Source organism: Cyanistes caeruleus, chromosome 31 (genome assembly GCF_971803275.1).
Source record: "Cyanistes caeruleus chromosome 31, bCyaCae1.hap1.1, whole genome shotgun sequence".
Lineage (NCBI taxonomy): Eukaryota > Metazoa > Chordata > Aves > Passeriformes > Paridae > Cyanistes > Cyanistes caeruleus.
The window spans coordinates 1,867,444-1,893,691 of record NC_141731.1 but is presented as its reverse complement, the minus strand read 5'-3'; the positions used below and the strand labels follow the sequence as shown (position 1 = coordinate 1,893,691).

General features: G+C 47.6%; 1 protein-coding gene and 1 long non-coding RNA gene across 2 annotated transcripts in view; one reads left to right on the top strand and one right to left on the bottom strand.

Annotated features, from left to right (window-relative positions):
* The window catches only part of LOC111945436 (uncharacterized), a 93,207-nt gene that overhangs the window by 17,001 nt on the left and 49,958 nt on the right, over positions 1-26,248 (top strand). The window lies entirely within an intron of this gene.
* Positions 11,745-12,306, bottom strand: LOC147648686 (uncharacterized). The gene is made up of 3 exons (XR_015279987.1): positions 12,185-12,306; positions 11,991-12,091; positions 11,745-11,879 (listed from the first exon to the last, which is right to left on the bottom strand). It is a non-coding gene; the product is annotated as an uncharacterized LOC147648686 (long non-coding RNA).

The following is a 26,248-nucleotide window of genomic DNA, read 5'->3' as shown; positions in this document are numbered from 1 at the left end:
AAAAATTCTAGAAACACCCCACAAAATCTTTCAAGTCTCCTCAAAATCCCACAAAATTCAAGACAATTCCACAACATTCCAAAGAAATCCCACCAAATTCCAGAAACATTGAACAAAATTCCAGAAAAAACCCCACAAAATTCCCAAAATCTTCCCATCAGCCTACCAAGTTACAGAAATATCCCACAAAATATCCACAAGTTCCCACACAATCTAAGAAAAATCCCACAAAATTCTTCAAGTCTCCTCAAAATCCCATAAAATTCCTGAAAAATTACCACAACATTCCCAATAAATGCCACAAAATTCCCTGAAACTTCAGAAAACCCAACCAAATTCCAGAAACATCCCACAAAATCTCCACTAATTTCCACAAAATCTAAGAAAAAGGCTATCAAAATTTTTCAAGTCTCCTCAAAATCACCCAAATTACACAAAAACATCACAAAATTCTAGAAACATCCCTCAAAATTCCAGAAAAATCCCAAAAAATGGCAGAAAACACCCACAAAAGTTCCCTAAATCTTCTCAAAACCCTACCAAATCCCAGAAATATCCCACAAAATCTCCACTAATTTCCACGCAATCTAAGAAAACTCCCTCACAATTCTTCAAGTCTCCTCAAAATCCCACAAAATTCCAGAAAATTCCACAACATTCGAAAGAAATCCCACCAAATTCCAGAAACACCTCAAAATTCCAGAAAAATCCACAAAAGCTCTTGAATCTTCTCAAAACCCTACCAAATTCCAGAAACATGCCCACAACATCTCCACTAATTTCCATGCAATCTAAGAAAACTCCCTCACAATTCTTCAAGTCTCCTCAAAATCCCAGAAAATTCCAGAAATGCCTCACAAATTTCCTGAAAAAAATCCACAAAATTCCCAAAATCTTCTCATAAGCCAAACAAATTCCAGAAACATCCCACAAAATCTCCCCAAATTTCCACAAAATCTAAGAAAAATCCCACAAAATTCTTCAAGTCTCCTCAGAATCCCACAAAATACCAGACAATTCCACAACATAACTAAGAAATACCACCAAATTCCAGAAACATCCCACAAAATTCCAGAAATAAATCCACAAAACTACCAATATCTTCTCATAAGCCTACCAAATTCCAGAAATATCCCAGAAAATCTCCCCAAATTTCCACAAAATCTAAGAAAAATCCCACACAATTCTTCAAGTCTCCTCAATATCCCACAAAATTCCACAGAAACCACACAACATTTAAAAGAAATCCCAAAAATTCTAGAAACACATCAAAAAGTCCTTCAAGTCTTCTCAAAATCTAACAAAATTTCAGACAATTCCACAACATTCCAAGGAAATCCCTCAAAATTCCAGAAACTCCCCACAAACTTGCAAAAAAAAACCCCACGAATTTCCCTAAATCTTCTCATAAGCCCACCAAATTCCAGAAATATCCCACAAAATCTCCACTAATTTCCACACAATCTAAGAAAAATCCCACACAGTTCTTCAAGTCTCCTCAAAATCCCACAAAATTCAAGAAACATTCTACAACATTCCAAAGAAGTCCCACCAAATTCCAGAAACCTCCCAAAAAATTCCAGAAAAAAATCCACAAAATTCCCAAAATCTTCTCATAAGCCTACTAAATTCCAGAAATATCCCACAAAAATCTCCACTTATTTCCACACAGTCAAAGAAAATTCCCAAAAAATCCTTCAAGGCTCCACAAAATCCCACAAAATCCCACCAAATTAACACAACATTCCAAAAAATTACCACATAATTCCTTAAATCTTCTCAAAACCCTACCAAATTCCAGAAATATCCCACATAATCTTCACAAATTTCCAGAAAGCCTAAGAAAAATACCACAAAATTCTTCAAGTCTCCTCAATATCCTACAAAATTCAAAAAAACCCCCACAACATTCAAAAAAAATCCTAACAATTCTAGAAACAACCCACAGAATCTCTCATGTCTCCTCAAAATCCCCAAAAATTCCAGACAATTCCACAACATTCCAAAAAAAAATCCCACCAAATTCCAGAAACACACCACAAAATTCCAGAATAAAACCCACAAAATTCCCAAAATCTTCTCATAAGCCTACCAAATTCCAGAAATATCCCACAAAATCTCCACAAATTTCCACACAATCTAAGAAAAATGCCACACAATTCTTCAAGTCTCCTCAAAATCCCACAAAATTCCAAAAATTACCACAACTTTCAAAAAAAATCCCACAAAATTCCCTAAAACTTCAGAAAACCCAACCACATTCCACAAACACCCCACAAAATCTCCAGTAATTTCCACAAAAATCTAAGAAAAATGTACTCAAAATCCTTCAAGTCTTCTCAAAATTACACAAATTATACAAAAACATCACAAAATTCCAGAAACATCCCTCATAATTCCATTAAAATCCCCTAAAATGGCAGAAAACACCCACAAAATTCCCTAAATCTTCTCAAAACCTTACGGAATTCCAGAATCATCCCACATAATCTTTACAAATTTCCACTAAACCTAAGAAAAATCCCTCAATACTCTTCAAGTTCCCTCAATATCCCACAAAGATCCAGAAAACCCCAAAACATTCAAAAAAATCCCAAAAATTCTAGAAACATCACACAAAGTTCTAGAATAAAATCACAAAATTCCTCAAATCTTCTCACAGCCTCACGAAATTCCAGATATATGCCACAAAATTCTCCACAAATTTCCACACAATCTAAGAAAAATGCCTAAAAAATTTTTCATTAGTCTTTGAAATCTTTCAAAATTCAAAAAAAATCTCACAAAATTAAAGAAACTTCCACAAAAATCTCTTCACTATCCCACAAAATTTAAAAAAAATCCCACAACATTATTGAAAAAAATACCACAAAATTCACTAAATCTTCTCAAAACTTTACTGAATTCCAGAAACATCCCACAATCTCCACAATTTCCACAAAATTCTACAAAAATCCCTCAAAATTTGAGAAAATTCCACAAAATTTAAGAGAAGTTTGACAACATTTGAAAAAAATACCACAAAATTACCTAAATTTTCTCCCTTCACCAAATTTCAGAAACATCTCACAAAATCTGCACAAATTTCCAGAAAATATTAGAAATATCCCTCAAAATTCATCAAGTTTCCTCAATATACCACAAAATTCAAAAAAAATCCTACAAAATTGCAGCAAAATTCAAAAAAATTCTTACATCTTCTCATAACCCTACCAAATTTTTGAAACATCCCACAAAATCTCCACTAAGTTCCACAAAATCTAAGAATAATCCTGCGGAATTCTACATGTTTCCTCAATATCCCTCAAAATTCTACAATACCCCCTCCAAATTCCAGAAAAAACCCACAAAATCTCCACAAATTTCCACACAATCTAAGAAAAATCCCACAAAATTGTTCAAGTCTTCTCAAAATCCCACAAAATTCTACAAAAATTCCACAAAAATGCCACAAAATTCTTCAAAATGTCACCAAATTCCAGAAACATAAAAAAGATCTCTTCCAATTTCCACAACATTCCAAAATATTCTCTCAAAATTCCAGAAACATCCACAGAGATCTCCTCCACTTTCCACAAAATTCCAGAAATATCCCTCAAAATTCTTCAAGTCTCTTCATTATCCCACAACATTCCAGAAAAATCCCACAAAATTCAAAAAAAATCCCCAAAAATTGCATATAAATCCCACAAAATTGCATTAAAAAAATAAGTCCTTAAATCTTCTCAAAACCGAATCAAATTTTTGAAACATCACACAAAATCTCCACAAATTTCCACAAAATCTAAGAAAAAGCCCACAAAATTCTTCAAGTATTCCCAAATTCCTTCAAAATTTCACAAAAACCTCAATAATTCCAGAATCATCCCACAAAATCTCCTCATAATTCCAGAATAACTCCAAAAAAATCCCTCAACATTAAAAAAAAAATCCCACAGAATTCCATCAATCTTCTCAAAATCCCGCCGAATTCCAGAAACACGCCACAAAATCTCCACAAATTCCCACAAAATCTAAGAAAGATGCCTGAAAATTCTTCATGTCTCCTCAATATCCCTCAAAATTCCATAAAACCCCCACGAAATTCCAGAAGCATCACACAAAATTTAAGGAACAATCCCACAAGATTTCAGAAAAATCCCCAAAAAATTCTTCAAGTCTCCTCAAAATCCCACAAAATTTCACAACATTCAAAAAAAATCCCACAAAATTCCAAAAAAATCCCACAAAAATATTTAAATTTTATCAAAATCCCACAAAAGCTCAGAAAAATCCCATGAAATTCCAGAAAAATCCCACAAAAATCCCTGAAACGTCTCAAAACCCTACCAAATTCCAGAAACATCCCAAAAAATCTGCTCCAATTTCCTCAAAGCCTAAGAAAAATCCCTCAAAATTCCTCAAGTCTCCTCAAAATCCCACAAAATTCCACAAAAACCCCACAACATTCCATAAAAATCCCAATAATTCTATAAACCTCCCACAAAATCCTTCAAGTCTCCTTAAAATCCCACAAAATGGCAGAAAACACCCACAAAATTTCCTAAAACTTCTCAAAACCCTACACATTTCCAGAAACATCCCAAAATATCTCCACATTTTTCTACAAAATTCCAGAAAAATCCCATAAAATTGCAGAAAAATAAAAAAACCCTCAATCTTTTCAAAACCCTACCAATTTCCAGAAACATCCCACAGAATCTCCTATTTACACAGAATTCCAGAAAAAAAATCACAAAATTCTTGAAAAGCCCCACAAAATTCCAGAAAAATCCCACCAAATTCCAGAAAAATCCCACAAAATTCCCTAAATCTGCACAAAACCCTACCAAATTCCAGAAACATCCACAAAATCGCCAGTGTTCCACAAAATTCCAGAAAAATACCAAAAAACTCTTCAAGTCTTCTCAGAATCCCACAAAATTCTAGAAAAATCCTCAAAATTCCAGAAAATTTCCCACAAAATTCCCTAAATCTCCTCAATATCTCACAAAATTTTACAAAATATCCCACAAAATTCCACAAATTTCTCACAAAATTCCAGTAAAATCTGATGAAATTGTTAGCGTTCAGGAGCACAGACAATCACAAATGATTATATGCAGGTGCTTTATTAAGAGATCTGGGTGTCAGGGGAACACATACCCAAATCTGACCCAACTTGGTTTTGAGTTGAGCATGTTTTTCTACTCTATCGTTATAAAACTTATATATTAATTATTAAACTTACATCGTTCTATTGTATACATTGATGTTACCCAAGCATGGATTTCTCATGATCCCCCTCAGCCCCCTAACATTGTTCCTCATGTTCTTTAAACAATAATAATATCTAATCACATCTAACAATTGTATCATTTATTATATACTGCTAACACGGGTGCAGTTTCACCTGATCTTTAGCAAGGACAAGGCCTAACATTTCCCAGAGCCTACTTTTCCCAGGCTTGCCAAACCTAACTTTATTTCTAAGTCCCTGAATTTTCTAAGATTTTAAGACCTTTTACTATTATTCCCCCCTTTGAAAGCATTTTTACTTCACTAGAAGTGCAAATGTTTTCACTTGATACAGTCCTTTGTTTCTGAGTTTATACTTGATGTTCTTCGAATCCTTGATTGTTGTAAGCATTGTCCTGGATGTTGTCACGAACTGGAGAACCAGAAGATGGTGGGGGTGGATCTCACATCAGTGCCTTTATTATTTTCTGGTTCCAGGACATTTTCTTCCGTATTTCTCCCTTGAAGATGCTGTCAACTAACCAAATTGCTAAGAATACAGTTTGTAAGATGATCACACTCTCAATGATAGATTTAATCCATGAATTCACATTCCACCCTAACCCTTTGAAGATTTTGCCTAACCAACTTGTAGACAAATCCTTTTGCTCTTCCTGTGCTCCGTGCTCTATTTGTTGCAATTGATTGATGTCATATTCTACACCTGCAGTTACATTTGCGGTGTGGATGCAGCAATGATCAATCCATCCCTTTAGAAAAACTCACACACTCCATGCTCTTTCAGGAGTAGTAAATTGTAATTGTACATTTAGTTCTTTAAATCTTTCTCAGGTCACTCTTGCTAATTTATCTACCTGACCTGTAAGTTTGTACAACATTTCTCTCTTCTGATAGTTTGCTCTAGGACCAAGCAAAGACTCTAGGGCCCAGCCAAATTTCACTCTACTAGAGGGCTCTTGCCAGGTGTCATCCTGATTCTGTTCCTATCCTAATCTTTCCTAGCTATGCCTGTGTCTAGCCACTGAGATAATTTTGCCATTGTTAGCATCCATACCGAGATTAATTTTTGCTTTAGCAATTTTACCAATGCCTCTGCACCCCAATGACATTTGTTATGTTTAATTTCTAGAACTTCTCTCATTATCAATGGGGTTAACACTATTTGTCTTTGTGCAGTTACATATCACTCTTCTGAATTCTTTTGAGCATTTAGCAAATGTCCCAATTTCTCATCTTCTATTGAATATTTTGGTTTTGGAGGCAAATTAAATTGAGATACGTTAACTTTTAAAGGTATCAATGCCATTGTTGTTTGCACTTCTCAAGCAATCTGTCGAGCTGTCCAGTCTGCCTTTCAATTCCCCTCACAAATCTTGGAGTTTCCTGATTAGTGTGCTTTGCAGTGCATAATTGCCACTTGTTCCGGTTTTTGGACGGCTTTTATCAATTGTAGGACTGCATCTTGATGTTTAATGTGCGTACCTTGAGAAGACAGCAGTCTTCTTTCTTTCTTTCTACAGTGCTCCATGTACATGCACTACTCCAAAAGCATACTTTGAGTCAGTCCATATGTTTACCCTTTTCCCTTCATTTAATTCTAGTGTTCTGGTTAAGGCAACCAGTTCTGCCCTCCGGGCAGATGGATTTGGTGATAATGCTTTTGCCTCCACTACTGTATTGACTGTTGTTACCGCATATCCAGCATATCTGGTCCTGTTCTCCACAAAACTGCTTCCATCTGTGAATAGCTCTCACTCTGCTTGCTCGAGTGGGATGTCTTTCAGGTCTTCTCTTGCTGAATAGGTGTACTCTATTACCTCTACACAGTCATGCTCTAATGGGCCTTCTTCAGTTGTGGTACCTAGGAACAAAGCTGGATTCAAAAGGTTTAGCTGTCTTTAATGTGACATCGTCCTGCTCAGTCATGATTACCTGGAATTTCATCATCCTGCTTGGAGATAGCCAGTGGCTCCCCTTCTGTTCTAACACAGTGGTCACCATGTGTGGCACATAGACATCTATGTGTCTGCCCATCGTGAGTTTCCTGGCTTCTTGGATCAGCATCACAGTGGCTGCAACTGCCCGCAGGCATGAAGGCCATCCAGCACTCACGTTGTCAAGTTGTTTGGAGAAGCAGCCTACCAGCCTTTTCCAGCTTCCCAAAGGTTGGGTCAGCACTGCCAGTGCTGGGTGTGATCTTTCATGCACAAACAGCTGAAAATCTTTGGACAAATCAGGCAATCCTAACACCGGAGCTGTTGTCAATGCCTCCTTCAGTTTGAGGAAGGCCTCCTTCTGTGGTCTGCCCCAGGTAGGCGGTTGTGTCTTCTGGGCTTCATACAGGGGTTTTGCAATTAGTCCATAGTCCATGATCTACAGGCAGCACCACTCTGTCATCCTAAGGAAATCTCACAGCTCATGCAGGTTCTGGGGTTCTGGAATGGCACAAAGAGCTTGAATACAGTTAGTACCCAGCTTACATTGCCCTTGTGAGATTTCACATCTCAGGTAAATCACAGTTTGTCGGGCAATTTGTGCCTTCTCTTTAGACACCTTCTATCCACTCATTCCCAGCTGATTTAAAATTTCAATTGTTACCTTTATGCAGGTTGTTTTCTCTTCTGTAGTTGTCAGTGTATCATCAACATACTGTAACAGCAGGTATTGTTCTCTGGTACTTGCCCGTTCTCCGTCCAAATCTCCAGCTCCTTAGCCAAGAGCTTAGGCTTCCAAATAGGGTTGGACTGTTCTTGTATCCTTGTGGGAGTCGTGTCCAGGTGAGCTGGGTTTTCCTTCCATTTTCTGCATTTTCCCACTCAAAGGCAGACAGTTTCCTACTTTCTTTGTCAAGGGGTGTGCAGAAAAAGGCATCTTTTAAATCAATTACAGTAAACCATTTCTATTTCTCTTTTACGGATGTTAACAGTGTGCAAGGATTAGCTACCACTGGGTGGAATAACCTTTAGTTATTCCATTTATTGCTCTCAAATCCTGTACTAGTCTGTATTGGTCAACACAGAAATTTGGGCTCGAGTGTTCACTACAGAAGTAATAGGTGCACGTTTAGGACCCACTATTGTTATAATCAGTATGTCTCCAGTTTTGTTATTTCTAGTGAGCATTTTCAATACAACCAACCTCTGCCTCTCTGCTCACCCATGAGAGGCAGAGTTACCAGTTTCCCTGATTCTAAAGCTGTTTGGGCTCCACTCCCAGAAGCTGAGAAGGAAACTGCTTTGGCTGACAGCCCAGAGCCTGTGGAGGTGTGCTGGGTTATACAATGGGGCATTGGATACAATGAACCTGGGACAGTTCCAGTTAGAGACTGCTTTACTCAACTTTTAAGTGACAAGCCATCCTTTATGTTTCTGGGGACCCCTTTCTTTATCTCTAGTGACCACCAATACTAGTGGTTAGAGATTTGTTTTCTCTTTTCTGGGTTTTCATTAAGAGAACCAATGTATCTAACACCCTTTGCTTTCTCTGATTTTTCTTCTGGGATTTTTATAGGTCCATAATTGCTACTGTAATTAATTAGCTCTTTTGCAACTTTTCTCCGTGTGCAAATTTTATGGTTCCTAGCAGTAGAACGCAATTGTGAACCTGTCAGCTGAGAGGGGGTGGTGAAGGGAGTAAACCCAGGATCAGTGGAACCCGGTTGAGCAGTCTATCCACAGAGATTATAGCTGCTATGGGGTTTTTTTTGTTTGTTTTGGTTTTTGGGGTTTTTTTTTTAGGAAAATTGCTGTAGGTTGAAGTGATTCTGGAAGGCCTTGAATGAAAGGGGTCATAATTTTAGTTTTCACAGGTAACAACATTGGTGATTCATAGCCGGCAATTAATTTTCTTTTGTGTATCATTTGCAAGCAGGCAGCTTTGTGAATGTTTTCAGTAGTTGGTTTGGGGTACTCACTATAGCTATAGGGTCCCCCCTTTCCAAGGGGTTAAGCCCCTCTGCCCAATAAGCTGTGTGCTGAGTTAGGGACCATGGGTTACGTCTGTCTCCTGCTGTTAAGAAGACTTCATGTCCCCAGTGCCCACTGGATTCCCGTTCTCTCAACCGAATTTGATCACCTCCAGTGAGAGACACTCGGGATACGTATTCTGTCTCTGACTCATGAGGGAGACACCCGTACTCCCCCCCCTTTTTTTTTTTTTTTTTCTTTTTTTTTTTTTTTTTTTCTATTTTTAGTGGTTATGTGCAGATCAAGATTTTTATCATTGATATAATTATATTCTGTTTTAATTAGAGGTTTCAAACTAGGAGAGCAGTGTTCCCCACAATTTTATCCAAGTTAGCTCTTTTTGAGGGTAAATTTGATTAATGAGAGGGGTTTCCCTCTCTTGTTTCTTTTAGCAAGTCAGCATTTTTTGAATTTTTTAATGGAGGGCTGCTCACAACAGATTGATCTTACTTCTTTCTTCATCCAATTGCTTTTGCAAAGTTTTAACTAGGTTTTGGAGGGAGTCTATTGTAGTTTTTTCCTCACTACTTACAGCGAGTTTCTATAGCTGCTGTAAGACAAGCTCCCAAAACTGAGCAGAGTATAGTTTGATTTTTGCCCAGTTTAAATTTTGTTTCATGTTGTAAAGAACTTACTCTATCAATCACATTTTCCAAATTAAACTAATTATTAAGCACCAACTTTTCCCCTTCCGGAGAAGGTCTGGCATTGTGTTTTGCTAACAGAGCATAACATGCATAAAATGCAACTGTAATTTCTGCACTGCCGTTTTCAGTCATTTTTACAAAGGGAAAACCATTACAGGGAGGTATAAACTTAAATTATACACACACACACACACACACACACACACACAGAGCTTTTTGCTTCCCTGTTTGGGTGAAAAGACTAAATCTGCTTGGGAGGCACTCCTTCAGTTTAAAATTCTCGTTGTCTTTCTGCTACACCAAGCAGTCAAAATTCATACACACAACAACAACAAAAACATTCCCACCCTTTTGCACTAAGGGATCTTTTGTGAAATTCTGCAGACAGAGCCCTCAAGTGAGTGTGGGGTGCTTTTCACCTCGGTGTGTGCAGTTTGTGGGAAATTCGAGTGGCCCCCCTTGCTTTCTAGACACCGCTCACTCTTTTGGGAGTGTCGGGCTGGGTGCGGCTGGAGCGAGACGTCCTTCCCCTAATACAGACTGCACAACAAACCTGCAGCCCCTTCTGTCTGTCAGAAATCCTGTCCGTGACTCCAGTTTAAATGTCACAATTCAATAACGCGAGTGGGACTCGTGAGAGGTTTGTTTGATCTCAGAGTGCAAAAGGACACAAAGGGATTTCAGTTTAAATCACAACAGCAATAATGTACCTTTATTTTAGTGCCAACAAGGGTTATGCGATAGAGAGAGAGAGAGAGGGAACTAAAGAAAACAAAGTAAAGAGAGAGAGAAGAGGGGGTTATAGCTACCAACAGATGAGACAGGGTCACTGGGGTCTTTTTCTGTTGGAGATCATGCTGAAATTAACTTAGTCTTATGTAATTCTTCCCCAAAGTTACCTTGTTTCCAATGTGCTAATAAGCACCCCAAAGTAGAAGTACCTGGTATGGGAGCATTGCAGCCCAAAACCACTTAAACTTCTCCATATTATAACTGTAAAACACCACAAATGTCGAACCTGCGATGCTTTTGCAGTCGTCTTATGGATGGCGCCTGGGCAATACCGACAGGAATTCCTTTAGCCCAACCACGCACAGCTTTCGCTGCGTCTAACTGGCAGGCACCCAAACCAAAGTAAAGCACCTTACCTTTCTCTCCCGGGGACGTTGTGAGCAGCGGAGACGGTCGCGGCCGGATGGGCTCCCCGAGAATCCCTCGGTGCCGGCTGGAGCGTGATCGGGCCGTGAGCTCGCTCAGCAGCACTCACAATGTCCCATCTAGGGTTGCCAAAATGTTAGAGCTCAGGAACACATTATCATGGAATGATTATATGAAGGTGCTTTATTAAGAGCTCTGGGTGTCAGGGGAACACATACCCAAATCTGACCCAACTTGGATTTGAGTTGAGCATGTTTTTATACTCTATCGTTATGCAACTTACATATTAATTATTAAACTTACATTGTTCTATTGTAAGCATTGTTTTTACCTAAGCATGGATTTCTCGTGATCCCCCTCAGCCCCCTAACATTGTTCCTCATGTTCTTTAAACAATAATTATATCTAATCACATCTAACAATTGTATCATTTATCATCTACTGACTACACAGGTGCAGTTTCACCTGATCTTTAGCAAGCACATGGCCTAACATTTCCCAGAGCCTACTTTTCCCAGGGCTTGCCAAACCTAACTTTCTTTCTAAGTCCCTGAATTTTCTAAGATTTTAAGACCTTCTACTATCAAGGTGACCCTGAGAGCAAACACTGAGATGTTCATGAGATCAGGCACTGAGGTGACCCCGAGGGTCTGTGCAAGGCTGACGCTGCGGCTGAGGAAGGGCATCCCAGGGCTGGGAGGGAAGAGGTGAAGCTGTGACCGCCCAGTGTGGAGAAGGTGCTTTGTCCATCCCCTGTTACAGGTGAGTTTGGGGTCTGCTGCAGAGATAGGGCATTGGATTTGAGCAGAATACACTCCTGAGTTTATTCTCAGCCAAGTACACACACACTCCATTGCCCAGGACAGGAACCCTGTAAGGAGGAGCAGAGAAAGTGCTGGCACCACAGGGGATGCTTTTTGCCCCCATGCCCCCCATGCCCTGCCCGTGCTCCCCAGGCCCTGCTCAGCTCCCAGGGACTCACGAGGAGTTGAAGCTGCTGCCATCCTCCCACTGAAGCTGCTCTCCCAGTCTGCGAAGCCCGAGCCAGTAATCAACTTTCCCACTGAGGTCAAAGAGGAACTCCTGGGAAGTAGAGAGGAGCCGGCAGGGGAAGCTGCACCTGCAGCACAGGAGCCCCCCAGGCTCCCCTCGGCCATCCAACCTCCCCCCACTCACCATTTCCTCATCCCTGAGCACAGCCAGGGAGGCCCCGAGCTCAGAGCATTGAGCCTGACCCTGATCCCAGGTGCAGTGATCCTTTGAGAGGAAGTAGCAGATCCTGCGGTACCCGATCCATCCATCTTGGACAGGCCAGCAGCTGCAAAGTGTCAGGAACAACTGGAATTCCTGTTTGTCTTCCCCCTGCAGAGGGAAGAAGAGAAGGTCTGAGGATTCCCCTCCACAGGCAGCAGGGACCCTGCTGTGCCCCGAGGGGCTGGGCCGAGGCAGCTCTCTCCCTTACCTGACTGCAAAGCCAAGGGCACCACCAAAGTCAGGGCCAGGATCACAAGCACAGCCAGGGTTAGGGCCACCCTGGGATGGGATCTGGTCCACTGGCCTGAAGTAGGAAAGAGTTGCTGGCTGTGAGGATGGGGCTGTCCTGAGCAGGGCCCAGCCCCTGCATTCCCCCACCCAACACCTGGGGTGCACAGCAGGGACCCTCCAGTCTGTGCGTCCCTCACTCAGCTGGCAGCAAGAAAGACAAGGGACAGGGACACAGCCAGGGCCTGGGCACAGCCAGGGTCAGGGCTAGGGGACAGCGGGTGGCAGGAGAATGGCCCAGGGCCAGGGCAGCTGGGGGTGTCAGTCCCAGCCACTGTGGGGGTCCAGCAGAGCACAAGGCCTCTTCCAGAGCCCTGGAAACAGCCATACCCCTGCCAGCCCTGTGCTCCTGGGGTGACTCTGTCCCCTCCCTACAGGCCACAGCGCTGGCCCTACACTCACACAGAAACTGTAGGGTTTTCTCTCCATTCATAGCTTCTGATCTGTTCCGGGACTTCAGGCGCTCCCAGTGCTACAGCAGAGCTCATTCTCCACATCTTCACCCATTGCACACTCGGCAGTAACACCTTTCTGCTTAGGACAGGTGGCTTCTTGCTCCCGAGGCAAGTGTGCAACCCTGGCTGCTGACACATGCTGGGGACACGGGAACTCGATCACAATATCCTGTACAGCTGGGCTCTCTTTGCTTGGAATAAAAAACACTGCTTTCCTGAGACATCAACAGTGCTGAAAAAGCCTTTCAGAGTTCCGACCCAGGAAGAGTTTCGCAATGACAAAGACTGAAGATTAATGGCCCAGGACGAGAGACCCACCCCGGCTGGTTCCAGCCCTGCGGTTCTCCAGGCACAGGACGGCAGTGCCGGGCCAGTCCTGCCCTGTCCCTGCTGCTCGAGGACGCTGCAGCAGCATCTGCAGCACAAGTGCAGACTCCGGGAGCTCCGGCCCCCGCTGGCTCTGCAGCTGCTGCAGACGAGCTCCGGGCCGGGACAGGAGATCGAGAAACGAGACGAGGCGGGAGGTGTCAGCCAATGGGGGAATAGGGTGGCGTGGCGCTCTGCGCGGAACTGCCCCGGTTGTTTTACCGAACTCCGGCCGTTTCTCGGAAAAGGTGCGGTGGTGGGATCAGACATTCCAGGCCAGTTTCACATTCGACTTTTCAAATTAGCAAAACAATGGAATAATCACCAAGTGAACAGCAGCGTTTCCGCGCCCTGTGCCAAGCCCGCCCCTCTCTCCCTTTGGCCGACGTCTCCCGCCGCGTCTCGTTCTCGCGCGCTGATTGGGCAGAGAAAGGTTCCCGCCCCGTCCCACTCCGCCCCTCGGATCGGCCCTCAGGGCGCGGCGGGTACTTGGAAACCGGGAGTGACCGCAGTGACCAGACCGGACTCCGGAGCCCGGAGAGGCGGCGGCGGAGCTCGGAGGCGGCCCCGGCCATCGCAGGTGGGAGCCGCGCTCGGTTCTGCGGGGGCTCGGGGCTCGCTGCGGGCCCGGGAAGGGGCGGCAGGGGCTGTGGCGGGTGGCTTGTGCCGTGGCCGGCCCGTGTTGGCCCTGGGCTGAGGGCGCTGCGGGAGCGGCTGCCCGCGGTCTCCTTGCCGCTGGGGCCTCGGCAGGAGGCGGTGGCGGAGCAGCGCTGGCTCGTCCCGCTTCGTGTCGGGAGGCCGGAGGTGGCTGCGCTGGGCCCGGTGTGAGGAAAAAGACACAACTTCGGGGCTCAAATAAACTAGGGTGTTTATTAAGGAAAAAAAACAACAACCAAACAACAAAGGGGAGGAAGGGATAATGAGTGAGGGAGTAAAAAAGAAAGGAAACAAAAAAAGTCCCGGGTCTGAGGATTTGAGGAATCCTCTGGCTGAACCGGTGTTTTGGTCCCAATGCAATAACTCAGCGGCACTGCAGTGAATGCAGCTAATCTGCACTCAAATTTATATTAAAAAAAAATCTCTAAAAGAGATGTAGACCGTGGTCTTCAGTGTCTGAATCTGCTGCAGCTAATCCACAGTTAAAAGGGCAGTTCTTCGACTCTCGTAGCTCCTTCTATAATCTCTGTCTCCTCAGTTTGTTGCTGGCAGTCCCACCCCTACAGTTTCTGTTGACTGGTGCTGGTAAAACCTTCTCCTCCAAGTCTGCTGTTGCTGGGGGTAACTGAGGTTTCTGGCGGGAAAGTTTCTCATTAGTATGCACTGTTGTTGTGGCGTCAGGCTACAAGTCCTCTGGAGCAGGCTAAAAATTCTTTGCAAGATGCTGCTGGTGAGGGGATTTGCTTTGAAGCCCTCGAAAGTGACAGACTTAAAAGGGACTATTAAACTCATAAATAATGTATCAATAGCAACAAATAATTGAGTAAGGGACCACAAAAATTAGGGACAATGCTTATGGCAATTGACAATCTCGTTGGCAGAACTATCAAACATTCAATTGGAACACAGAAAAAAAAACAACCAGTACAATTCTACAATGACCGACTTCTAAACAGCAACTTCAAACAATCCCACATGCAAAAGCCAGTCGAGGGGTTTTATAGATGACACCGGGACTGTTCTTGGCTATGCAGGACCAGACTGACAGCCGCTGGTGCGGCGAGAGTTGTCGCTCCCTGGGGCTAAGATGGGACAGGATGAACTTGAACGTCGCTCACAACCGAAAGCACTCAAGTGAGAGACACACGGGGTCAGTAGGGGAAAAAAACACTTTTTCTCGCACGGTTTCCCGAAGGTTAAGCCACGTAAATTCCTCTTTTTCTGCCAGGCCCCGCCTCTCCTGTTTCCAAACAGGGACACAAAGTGCGATGCCAGCGCTCAGTGTCCCTGGGCTCCAACCTGCCAGGACAGGGGCTGGCAGCAAGAGAGACAAGGGACAATCCTTGTCCTCCTCAGGGCAGCCTGTTTTGCCCCTCGTGAGGCTGAGCCCGATTTGGAGCTGCCCTGTGTAGGAACTCGGCAGCTCCCAGACCTTGTTACCGCCTGTCCCGGCCCGGAGCTCGTCTGCAGCAGCTGCAGAGCCAGCGGGGGCCGGAGCTCCCGGAGTCTGCACTTGTGCTGCAGATGCTGCTGCAGCGTCCTCGAGCAGCAGGGACAGGGCAGGACTGGCCCGGCACTGCCGTCCTGTGCCTGGAGAACCGCAGGGCTGGAACCAGCCGGGGTGGGTCTCTCGTCCTGGGCCATTAATCTTCAGTCTTTGTCATTGCGAAACTCTTCCTGGGTCGGAACTCTGAAAGGCTTTTTCAGCACTGTTGATGTCTCAGGAAAGCAGTGTTTTTTATTCCAAGCAAAGAGAGCCCAGCTGTACAGGATATTGTGATCGAGTTCCCGTGTCCCCAGCATGTGTCAGCAGCCAGGGTTGCACACTTGCCTCGGGAGCAAGAAGCCACCTGTCCTAAGCAGAAAGGTGTTACTGCCGAGTGTGCAATGGGTGAAGATGTGGAGAATGAGCTCTGCTGTAGCACTGGGAGCGCCTGAAGTCCCGGAACAGATCAGAAGCTATGAATGGAGAGAAAACCCTACAGTTTCTGTGTGAGTGTAGGGCCAGCGCTGTGGCCTGTAGGGAGGGGACAGAGTCACCCCAGGAGCACAGGGCTGGCAGGGGTATGGCTGTTTCCAGGGCTCTGGAAGAGGCCTTGTGCTCTGCTGGACCCCCACAGTGGCTGGGACTGACACCCCCAGCTGCCCTGGCCCTGGGCCATTCTCCTGCCACCCGCTGTCCCCTAGCCCTGACCCTGGCTGTGCCCAGGCCCTGGCTGTGTCCCTGTCCCTTGTCTTTCTTGCTGCCAGCTGAGTGAGGGACGCACAGACTGGAGGGTCCCTGCTGTGCACCCCAGGTGTTGGGTGGGGGAATGCAGGGGCTGGGCCCTGCTCAGGACAGCCCCATCCTCACAGCCAGCAACTCTTTCCTACTTCAGGCCAGTGGACCAGATCCCATCCCAGGGTGGCCCTAACCCTGGCTGTGCTTGTGATCCTGGCCCTGACTTTGGTGGTGCCCTTGGCTTTGCAGTCAGGTAAGGGAGAGAGCTGCCTCGGCCCAGCCCCTCGGGGCACAGCAGGGTCCCTGCTGCCTGTGGAGGGGAATCCTCAGACCTTCTCTTCTTCCCTCTGCAGGGGGAAGACAAACAGGAATTCCAGTTGTTCCTGACACTTTGCAGCTGCTGGCCTGTCCAAGATGGATGGATCGGGTACCGCAGGATCTGCTACTTCCTCTCAAAGGATCACTGCACCTGGGATCAGGGTCAGGCTCAATGCTCTGAGCTCGGGGCCTCCCTGGCTGTGCTCAGGGATGAGGAAATGGTGAGTGGGGGGAGGTTGGATGGCCGAGGGGAGCCTGGGGGGCTCCTGTGCTGCAGGTGCAGCTTCCCCTGCCGGCTCCTCTCTACTTCCCAGGAGTTCCTCTTTGACCTCAGTGGGAAAGTTGATTACTGGCTCGGGCTTCGCAGACTGGGAGAGCAGCTTCAGTGGGAGGATGGCAGCAGCTTCAACTCCTCGTGAGTCCCTGGGAGCTGAGCAGGGCCTGGGGAACACGGGCAGGGCATGGGGGGCATGGGGGCAAAAAGCATCCCCTGTGGTGCCAGCACTTTCTCTGCTCCTCCTTACAGGGTTCCTGTCCTGGGCAATGGAGTGTGTGTGTACTTGGCTGAGAATAAACTCAGGAGTGTATTCTGCTCAAATCCAATGCCCTATCTCTGCAGCAGACCCCAAACTCACCTGTAACAGGGGATGGACAAAGCACCTTCTCCACACTGGGCGGTCACAGCTTCACCTCTTCCCTCCCAGCCCTGGGATGCCCTTCCTCAGCCGCAGCGTCAGCCTTGCACAGACCCTCGGGGTCACCTCAGTGCCTGATCTCATGAACATCTCAGTGTTTGCTCTCAGGGTCACCTTGATAGTAGAAGGTCTTAAAATCTTAGAAAATTCAGGGACTTAGAAAGAAAGTTAGGTTTGGCAAGCCCTGGGAAAAGTAGGCTCTGGGAAATGTTAGGCCATGTGCTTGCTAAAGATCAGGTGAAACTGCACCTGTGTAGTCAGTAGATGATAAATGATACAATTGTTAGATATGATTAGATATAATTATTGTTTAAAGAACATGAGGAACAATGTTAGGGGGCTGAGGGGGATCATGAGAAATCCATGCTTAGGTAAAAAATGCTTACAATAGAACAATGTAAGTTTAATAATTAATATGTAAGTTGCATAACGATAGAGTATAAAAACATGCTCAACTCAAATCCAAGTTGGGTCAGATTTGGGTATGTGTTCCCCTGACACCCAGAGCTCTTCAATAAAGCACCTTCATATAATCATTCCGTGATTATGTGTGTTCCTGAACGCTAACAACCTCAGTGCCAGGTCTCCAGGAGATGAACCTGCAGGAAGAGGATATGATGTGCAAGCTGATGTGTGGCTGCCTGGGCTGGGGCTGGGGGTTTCTTTCTCCTTCTTGAGCCACTCCAGGACTTACCCTGTTTCTCTTGCACTGCACATTTATACACTAACCTTTTATGTCTGTCTTGATATAACACCGTGTATTCTTCCATGTGTACATGGTCTTGATTGGGGCAAGGTGCCAATAAAGCCACGGTTGAGATTTGAGCCTACATGAGCCAATCCCTTAAGAGCTGGCCTCAATCCTTGTGTGTTCCTTCCAATTCAGAGCATCCTGTGAGATGTCCCTATGTGATCCCCATCAGTAATGATGATTCCAGTATTGCCAAGATCACGTTCACATGGCAGTATCTGCAGTGTCCTAGCAAGACAGACATAAAAGGCGAGTGTATAAACGTGTTGTGGAAGAGAAACACATCAGCTTCCATATCATGTCGTCTTCCTGCAGGTCCATCTCCTGGAGACCAGGTACTGTTATTTCCTGCATTATTTTCTTACTTTTTCATTAAACACTTGTGCTTTCCACCCTTTGTCCCTCGTGTTCAATTGGTGCCGGCAGCCCCGTCCCTTCCCCTGTTCCCAGTCCCACATTCTATCCTGGCTGGCGGAGCCTTGGAGCTGCCATGGGGGCCGGGGCGTAAGAGATGGACCGAAGATTCTCTGATCTGTCTCACAACCATCTCAAGGACAGAGACTGAGACCCTGAATATCACAAGGGACTGGGTTTAGGGGTTCAGGCCTAGCTGAGGTAGACGTTTGCTAAGTGATTGTTTGCAGGTGGTTGCACGGTACACTGCTCTCATTCCTGCTGGTGAGCAGAGGCTTGTGCATGGTACCCTGTGCAATGGGTTTTCCATGACACATTACCCTCGTTCCTGCTGGTGAGCAAAGACTTGCAAGACGTGGTTTGCTCTGTACCCTACACCTGCCCCCCTTGCAATGGAATTCATCACAATGATCATCAATCTCCTCTGGTTTTGTCCCTGCGCCCCTCGCTTTGCAAAAGACTATGAAATTATATCCCAAACTTACCTTCCTTTGAGATCTCCCCAATGGACAGAAGACTCTGCGTCATTGGACGGCTGAGTGGACTTCGACGTTGGTAGCTATAATCCCCTTACTCTCTTTTCCTCGTGCTTTGCTTTCTCCTCTTTTCCCTCTATTGCATATTAGTGCTGATGAGCACTCAGTAAAGTGTTTTCTTGTTTAAGTCCTTGGTTTGCTGATAATCTTTTGTACTCTAAGACTGACTAAAAGAACCACATCACGAATCCCACCTTGCGGATCATGACACATGGGGCTGCCCTGGGGACTGCGCCCCGAGCCGGGGCCCCTTCCCAGTGCTCCCAGTGTGCCGCTCCAGCCTGGAGCAGCCAGCGAGGGCTTCAGCTGGGACGGCAGAGAAGCGCTGCTGGGGGCTCCCGGCTCACTTCGCTTTGGTTGGGTCTTCGCAGCTTGGGAAAAAATGATTTTGTGAGTTTTCTGCCAGAAATCTCTCCCCTCCTCCATTCAGTGAAAGGGATTTGGGCTGGTTTTCCCTCTTGGGGGAAATCAAAGTGATATGGGGCTGATCCCAGGGGCAGCCCTGAGGAACAAAGTGTGGGACTGACCGGAATCATTCCTCTTCTCCATTCTGACCAATCAGTGCTCAAGGATGTGGAGTGATGGGAGACTCAGCTAGCTGAGCACAGGTTGGACACACAGGACAAATTGCTCCAGCCCTCGCAGTGTGCTTCTCTGCCAGGAGATGCCGAGATTTGCACGCCCTGGGATGTGCCCGGCCCGGGCAGGAGGCCAAGAAACCGCTGTTGCCCTGAACCACCGGGAGTTCAGGGTGACCTGGAGCTGGAGGCACTGGGAGCTGGGGTGAGTCTGGGATCGAGCAGGGACCCACCTGCAGCCCTGGCAGGAGCCCAGACCAGAGCAGGGGATGCCTGAGAGAGGCCCCGAGCCTGTGGGAAGCCCTTGCAGAGCCATGGAAGTGGCTCCTGGTGGGACTTCAGAGCCCGTGGGGATCTGCACTGGAGCAGCCTGTTCCTGAGGGACTGTGTCCCGTGGGATGGACCTCAGGCTGGAGCAGGACAAGGATTCCTGTCCCTGAGTGGGAAGGCAGTGACATGACCTGACTGTAACCTCCATCCCCTGTGCCACTGGGTAGGGAGGAGGAAGAGAAATGGGGTATAAAGTGATATCCAGGAAGAAGGGAAGGGTAGGGGGGAAGTGTGGTTTTGTAGGATTTATTTTACTAGTCATTCTACTGCTGTGATTTGTTTGATAATTGTCCTGGTTTAAAAGACAGTGCCTTGGTATCTGCCACGAGTGTGGGAACCTTCCTGGAATGGAAAAGATGACCCCCTCCCTCCTCTATTATACCTTTGAAATTATGGGGCTTACAGGCACAGATATGAGAGAAGAAGTAACAGTTCTTTACTAGTATACATATATATATATATATATATATATATATATATATATATATATATGTAAGTAATGACACAAACCAACAAGACCAGCAACAGCACCACCAACCCAACCAACCAACCCAACCAACCCAACCCAACCAACCCAACCAACCAACCCAACCAACCAACCCAAGCAAGCAAGCAAGCAACCAACCAACCAACCCAACCAACCAATCTCAGCCTTTTCCCACATGGAGCCAGTTTCCCCTTTGGTGCAGTTACAATTGTGCCCGGCCGGGGGCGCTGTGGCGCAAGCACGGCCGCCTCTCCACGGGCGGGAGGGGACGGGGACACCGTTCCTTTGGGGACCCACGGGACAGCGACCAGTCTCTGCACCGACCCACCAGCAGCGGGCAGCGACCAGCGAAGGCAGGCAGGTCCCATCGGGCAGGACCTCGGTACCACCCCCAGCAGCCACAGGGACGGTGACAGGAAGGCAGATCCAGGCAGCAAGGCAACAGGATAGCCCCACCCCAGGAAATGGGCACCTGCTCTCCGCTGAAACAGAGAAATTAAGAATTAGGAATTATTTATAAAAATTGCCTTGAGTAAAAGAAGGCGCTACAAAATCCATGTGAAATGCTGACTGCTCTCATAAGAGCAGCAAGAGAATAAAGACTGCAGGATGAGATAAAGAGCTAGAATACATAAACAGGATGCAAGCATAAATGCACCATAGGCAGAGTAGGTTCCTTGGATTCTTTTGGACCCCTTAGCCAGAAGAAATGGAAAGGGGGGGGATGTCAAAAGAACTGAAGGGAGCATGTGCAAGACGACAAGTTGAAAAGTTCAGCTGATGGAAGATTGCTGACTTCAGCCCCAAAGACCCCCAGACGACCACCAGAGTGATCAACAAGGAGCAGTGCGTAGCTGCAAATAGGCGTGGAACTAATTTTAATACGAAGCAGGGACAGCCGGGGTTAGCAAATGAATATGTATTAGGCGTACTGTGTAACCCTACTTTGTAGAGAATAAAAAGGGAGAAACAAGTCTCCAAGGTGTGCATGCTTTTGGAGGAGATACCCCCCATGCAACTCAGTGCTGAATAAATTCATACTTACTCTCATCATTACTCTGCGAGTTACAGAGTTTTTCTATCTGCATATCATTGCAACATGCGTGACCGCTCGCTCACTCTCTCTCAATCCTCAGCCACACTGAAAGCACTGGAGATCAGTTCCCCCCTCCCCAGTCAAGAATCTCAGAGTCCACCCCAATACTTCTTGAGGTATTTCTGCAATTACCAAGAAAAACCTCCCCTCAGACAAGAGAAGTCACTCCCCAGCCAAGACTTCCAAACTCTCCATTCTCTGGCTGAGCCATTCCTGTGGTATGTGAAAGTGTGTGGCCATTTCGTTTGTTTGCTCCTGTTTGTCTCCTCTCTCTCCCCCACACCGTTTTTTCTTCCAAGTAGAAGATGGGAGAAAAAATTGCCTGACCAAAAACCAACCAAACAACAACAATGACAACACGGACAACAACAACAAAACCTTATTCCCAGCAATAATTAATTCAATTATTTCCCCAAGTCAGATGTGTTGTGCCCATGAGTGACCTCTCCCTGCTCTTATCCTGATCCTCTGGGAGCCTCTCCTTGTGTTCTGTTTCCTGCCCAGCCTCAGGAGGGCAGTGACAGAGCAATTTTGGTGGCACTGACCAGGCCTAGCCAGCCATAGTAATTGCTCCAATAATTCACTCCATCATTACACAGCCCCACGGCGGGTCTGGCTGTGAGGGCAGGCAGTGACAGAAATAAAAACTGAGCAAAGTAGGACAAAGTGAGAGGAGGGATGTGGTGCCAGTGGGTGAAATCTCCTTGCCCTGAACTGTCAGGGGGAGGAGGAGAGAGAAGCTGGTGCAAAGTAAAGGGGAGGGGAGAAGGTGTAGGCCTGGAGCTGTGGAAGGCAGGTAGAGATGGCCATGGGGCAGCTGGGGATTTTCCTTTCCAGCTCTGTGGGGTGAAAGGGAGCGATGTAAAATCTGTCAAGGAAAAGAGAGGAGAAAGAGCAGGTGGTGCCAACGCCCAACAATTTGGATTCAATTTACCTGTGCAAATTGTAAAACATTGACAGACTCTGAGCAGTGACAGACAGACATCTTCTGTGTGTGTGCTCTGCCACTGACCTGGCTGCAGCCTGTCTGCTAAATCCCCATAAGCATCTTCCCGAAGGCTGCTTCACTTTCTGGGGCCATTTGTGGCAATTTTGCAGAGTTCTTTTAACCTTGTGCTATTTTTTTGGGATAGGAGAGACCCCGTTGCGGGGACGCCCCTGCGTCTGGCGCATCTGGGCTGTTTTGAGGCAAGGGAGCCCATTGTGGCAAAAGGGAGGTCTGGGGTTTATAGAGGTTTTGTAAGAGACGGTCTGAAGATTCCCTCATCTGTCTCACAACCGTCTCAAGGACAGAGACTGAGACCCTGAATATCACAAGGGACTTGGTTTGGGGGTTTGGGCCTAGCTGAGATGGATGTTTGCTCAGTGATTGTTTGCAGGAGGTTGCACGGTACACTGCTCTCGTTCCTGCTGGTGAGCAGAGGCTTGGTAACCTGCACAACGGGTTCTCCACGACTCATGGCTCTCATTCCTGCTGGTGAGCAGAGGCTTGTGCGTGGTACCCTGTGCAATAGGTTTTCCACAACACCTTGTCCTTGTTCTGCTGGTGAGCAGACTTGCAAGACATGGATCGCTCTGTACCCTACACCTGCTCCCTGCGCAATGGAATTCATCACAATGATCATCAATCTCCTCTGGTTTTGGCCCTGTGCCCCTCGCTTTGCAAAAGACTATAAAATTATACCCCAAACTTACCTTCCTTTGAGATCTCCCCAACGGACAGAAGACTCTGCGTCGTTGGACGGCTGAGTGGACTTTGACGTTGGTAGCTATAATCCCCTTACTCTCTTTTCCTTATGCTTTGCTTTCTCTTTTCTTTCCCTCTATTGCATATTAGTGCTGATGAGCACTCAATAAACTGTGTTTTCTTGTTTAAGTCCTTGGTTTGCTGATAATCTTTTGTACTCTAAGACCAACTAAAAGAACCACATCACGAATCCCACCTTGCGGATCGTGACAACCCTGCACTTCCATTTCTGGGCAAACCTCCCTTCCTGGGCACAGAGACCCCCTTGAACGTTCATTTTGGGGCACCGGGACCACCTGGTACCCCCTTCCCAGCTCCAAAAACCCCTGCACCCCCTTATCTGGAACCTGGAATCCCCTGAACACCCATTCTCGGGAATGGAAACCTCCCAGAACCCCCATTCCTGGGCACCAGGACCCCCCTGAACCTTCATTTTCAGGCACTGGGACCCCTTGAACCCCAGAACATAGGAAGGGATCCCCCTGAACTCCCATTCCGCTGCAGCAGGACCCCCGTGCACCCCTGTATCCAGGACTGGAACCCTCCCAAACCCCCCATCCTCACACCCTGGGACCCCCCTGCAGCCGAGCCAGGCTGTTACCCCCCTGCTTTGTTGGTTTAACCCAAAGTTATCTCCTCCCCTGCCCTGCCCATCATTGTATCCCAACCCCTTTTTCCAGCACCTTCCCTATCAATCTTGTCCACCCTGCCCCTTGTTCCCAAATGTTCCCTGTCAATCCTGCCTTATGCCAACCCCCTGCTTGGACGTCCCCTTTGGAAATCCCCTAATCCACAGCACCCCATTGGTCCATGTGTCCTATTCCCCTCCCCAGGATATCCCTCACTGGTTGAAGTTTTGTATCCACCCCTGGACCCACCCCATATATAAATTGCTGTACGCTTGTATTCTCTGTCTTTTGTCCCTGGTGCTGCTGGAAACTGCCCCTGGCAATGCGGGCTCAGTTCCAGCTGCCAGGTGGAGCACGGCAGCCTGGAGCACCCCCTGAGCCGGCACTGGGGCACGGCCCGGCCCCCACAGCGCCGGGGGCAGCGGGGGAGGCACTGGGGGGCCCAGAGGGGGATTGGGGTGTGCTGGGAGGAACTGGGAGGGAGTTTGAGATAGACTGGTTTAAACTGGGAGAGGGGTTTAGGGGTCAAGAATGGCTGAGAAGGGGATTAAAGGTTATTGGGGAGGGTGGGATGGGGTTCAGGGGGTCCTGGTGGAAACAGGGAAGGAGTTTGGGGCTGCTGCATGTCACTGGGAGGGATTTGAGTGAGTCTGGAGGGGCTGGAAGGAGATTGGGGATTGGAAAGCAGGGATTGGGATGTGGTTCATTGTGCTGGGAAGAGACTTGAGGGCTCCTGAGGAGTCCCGGTGGGGCTGAGAAGGAAGTGGGAGAGGGTTTGGGGGTCCTGGGGCAGGGGGGCAATTGGGAGGGGGCTGTGGGATCCTGATAGGGACAGGAGGGGCTTTGGTGGATCCTGGGGATGCTGGGAAGAGACTGGGAGGAGGTTTGCAGGGGGTCTTGGGTGGGCTTGGAGAGACTGGGAGAGTGATTGGAAGGGCTTGGGGTGTCTGTGAGAGGTTTTAGGGGGGATCCTGACCCCTGCAGACCCCCCAAAGATGGCACCGGACGCCGCCCACAGCAAGATGCTGATGGGGATCAGGGGCTCCGTGTTGGGCTTCATCTTCTTGGTGCTGGGGCTTGGCTTCTACCTGTGCAGGACGGTGAGGGCAGGTCCTGGGGGTCATATCCTCCCTCTCCCAGAACGTGTGTGCTCCCCCGGGGCCCCCAGCCCAGTGTCACCCCCTTTTCTCTGCCCACAGAGCTCCTGAGCCGCTGGCAGCCGCAGCCCCTCCCCATGGCCTCAGGCCCGGCCAGGACCCCCCACTCCATCCCTGGGCTGATTTTGGAGGGGTCGTGTGTCCCCCCAGCCCTGCTGTGACTCTGCCCTTGCCCGGCTGCTCCCAGTGTTCCCAGTAAAGCTTCCCAGTTCGCCCCTGTCCCATTTATGGGGGGCAGTGGGGAGGGACTTGGGGAGACCCCGTGGGGGGGGCCATGGCAGGGACAGACCCTGACCTGTGACGGATCAGGACCCCCGTGTGTCCCCCCGATCTGTCACCCTGTTCTGGGGACTCCTTTGGAGACACCAAACTCCAGCATGGCACCCAGCAAACCCTAAAGAGCACTGGGACCCCTGAAGCCACCAGGGAAATTTGGGGAGGGGGTGAATGGGTGGTACCTGGACCATGCCAAGAGCCCAGCGCTGCCCCAGCCTGGCCTGCCCCGGCTCCTCCTGTGGGATGTGAAGGAATTGGAAAAATGGGGATCCAAGGGTGGGCACTGGGCCCAGGGGGACCAGAAGAAGAGATGGAGGAAGAGAAAAAGGGTCAGAGAGGAGAAGGAGGTGGGATGAAGAAGGAGGAGCGAGACTCATCCAAACCCAATATGGGGCTCCCATGCCCCTCTTTTCCCCTGCTCCTCCACCCCTGCCCCACTGCTGACCAATCTACCACCCCACCTCTCCCCTCCCCCCTTTCACTCAATTCAAGCAGATCCTGGCAGCTTTTTCCTGGGAGCAATTCCTGAGTTTGGGGATTTTTGGGGTGCAGTTCTGGAGGGGGATAGCTCTGGCTGGCTTTCCCCTCCCTGCTGTGGCCTCTCAGCTGCCCCCCACACCCTGGGGGTGCTGGGATTTCCCTCCTGGGCACAAGGACGTTCATTCCCTTCCAGGAGCCCAATGCCCAGCTGGGGCTCCAGGCCAGGGGGTCCTTGAGCAGCTGCCCCAGAACCTCCGCCAGGGGCTCCCAGCGCAGCCGCAGCCGCTCGGCCTGGGCTCCCCAAAGCCCTCAGCAAGCCCCAAGTCCCTGCCAGGAACCCTCAACTCCCTCAAACCCAGCATCCCCCACAGCCCCTGCAAGTTCCCCCATGGCAGCGGCCATGGCCATGTCCCCACATGTCACTGGCCATGTCCCACCATGTCCTCACCCAGAGCTGTGTCCCCACCATGTTTCCACCCCTGGCGTTGTCCCCCATGTCTCCATC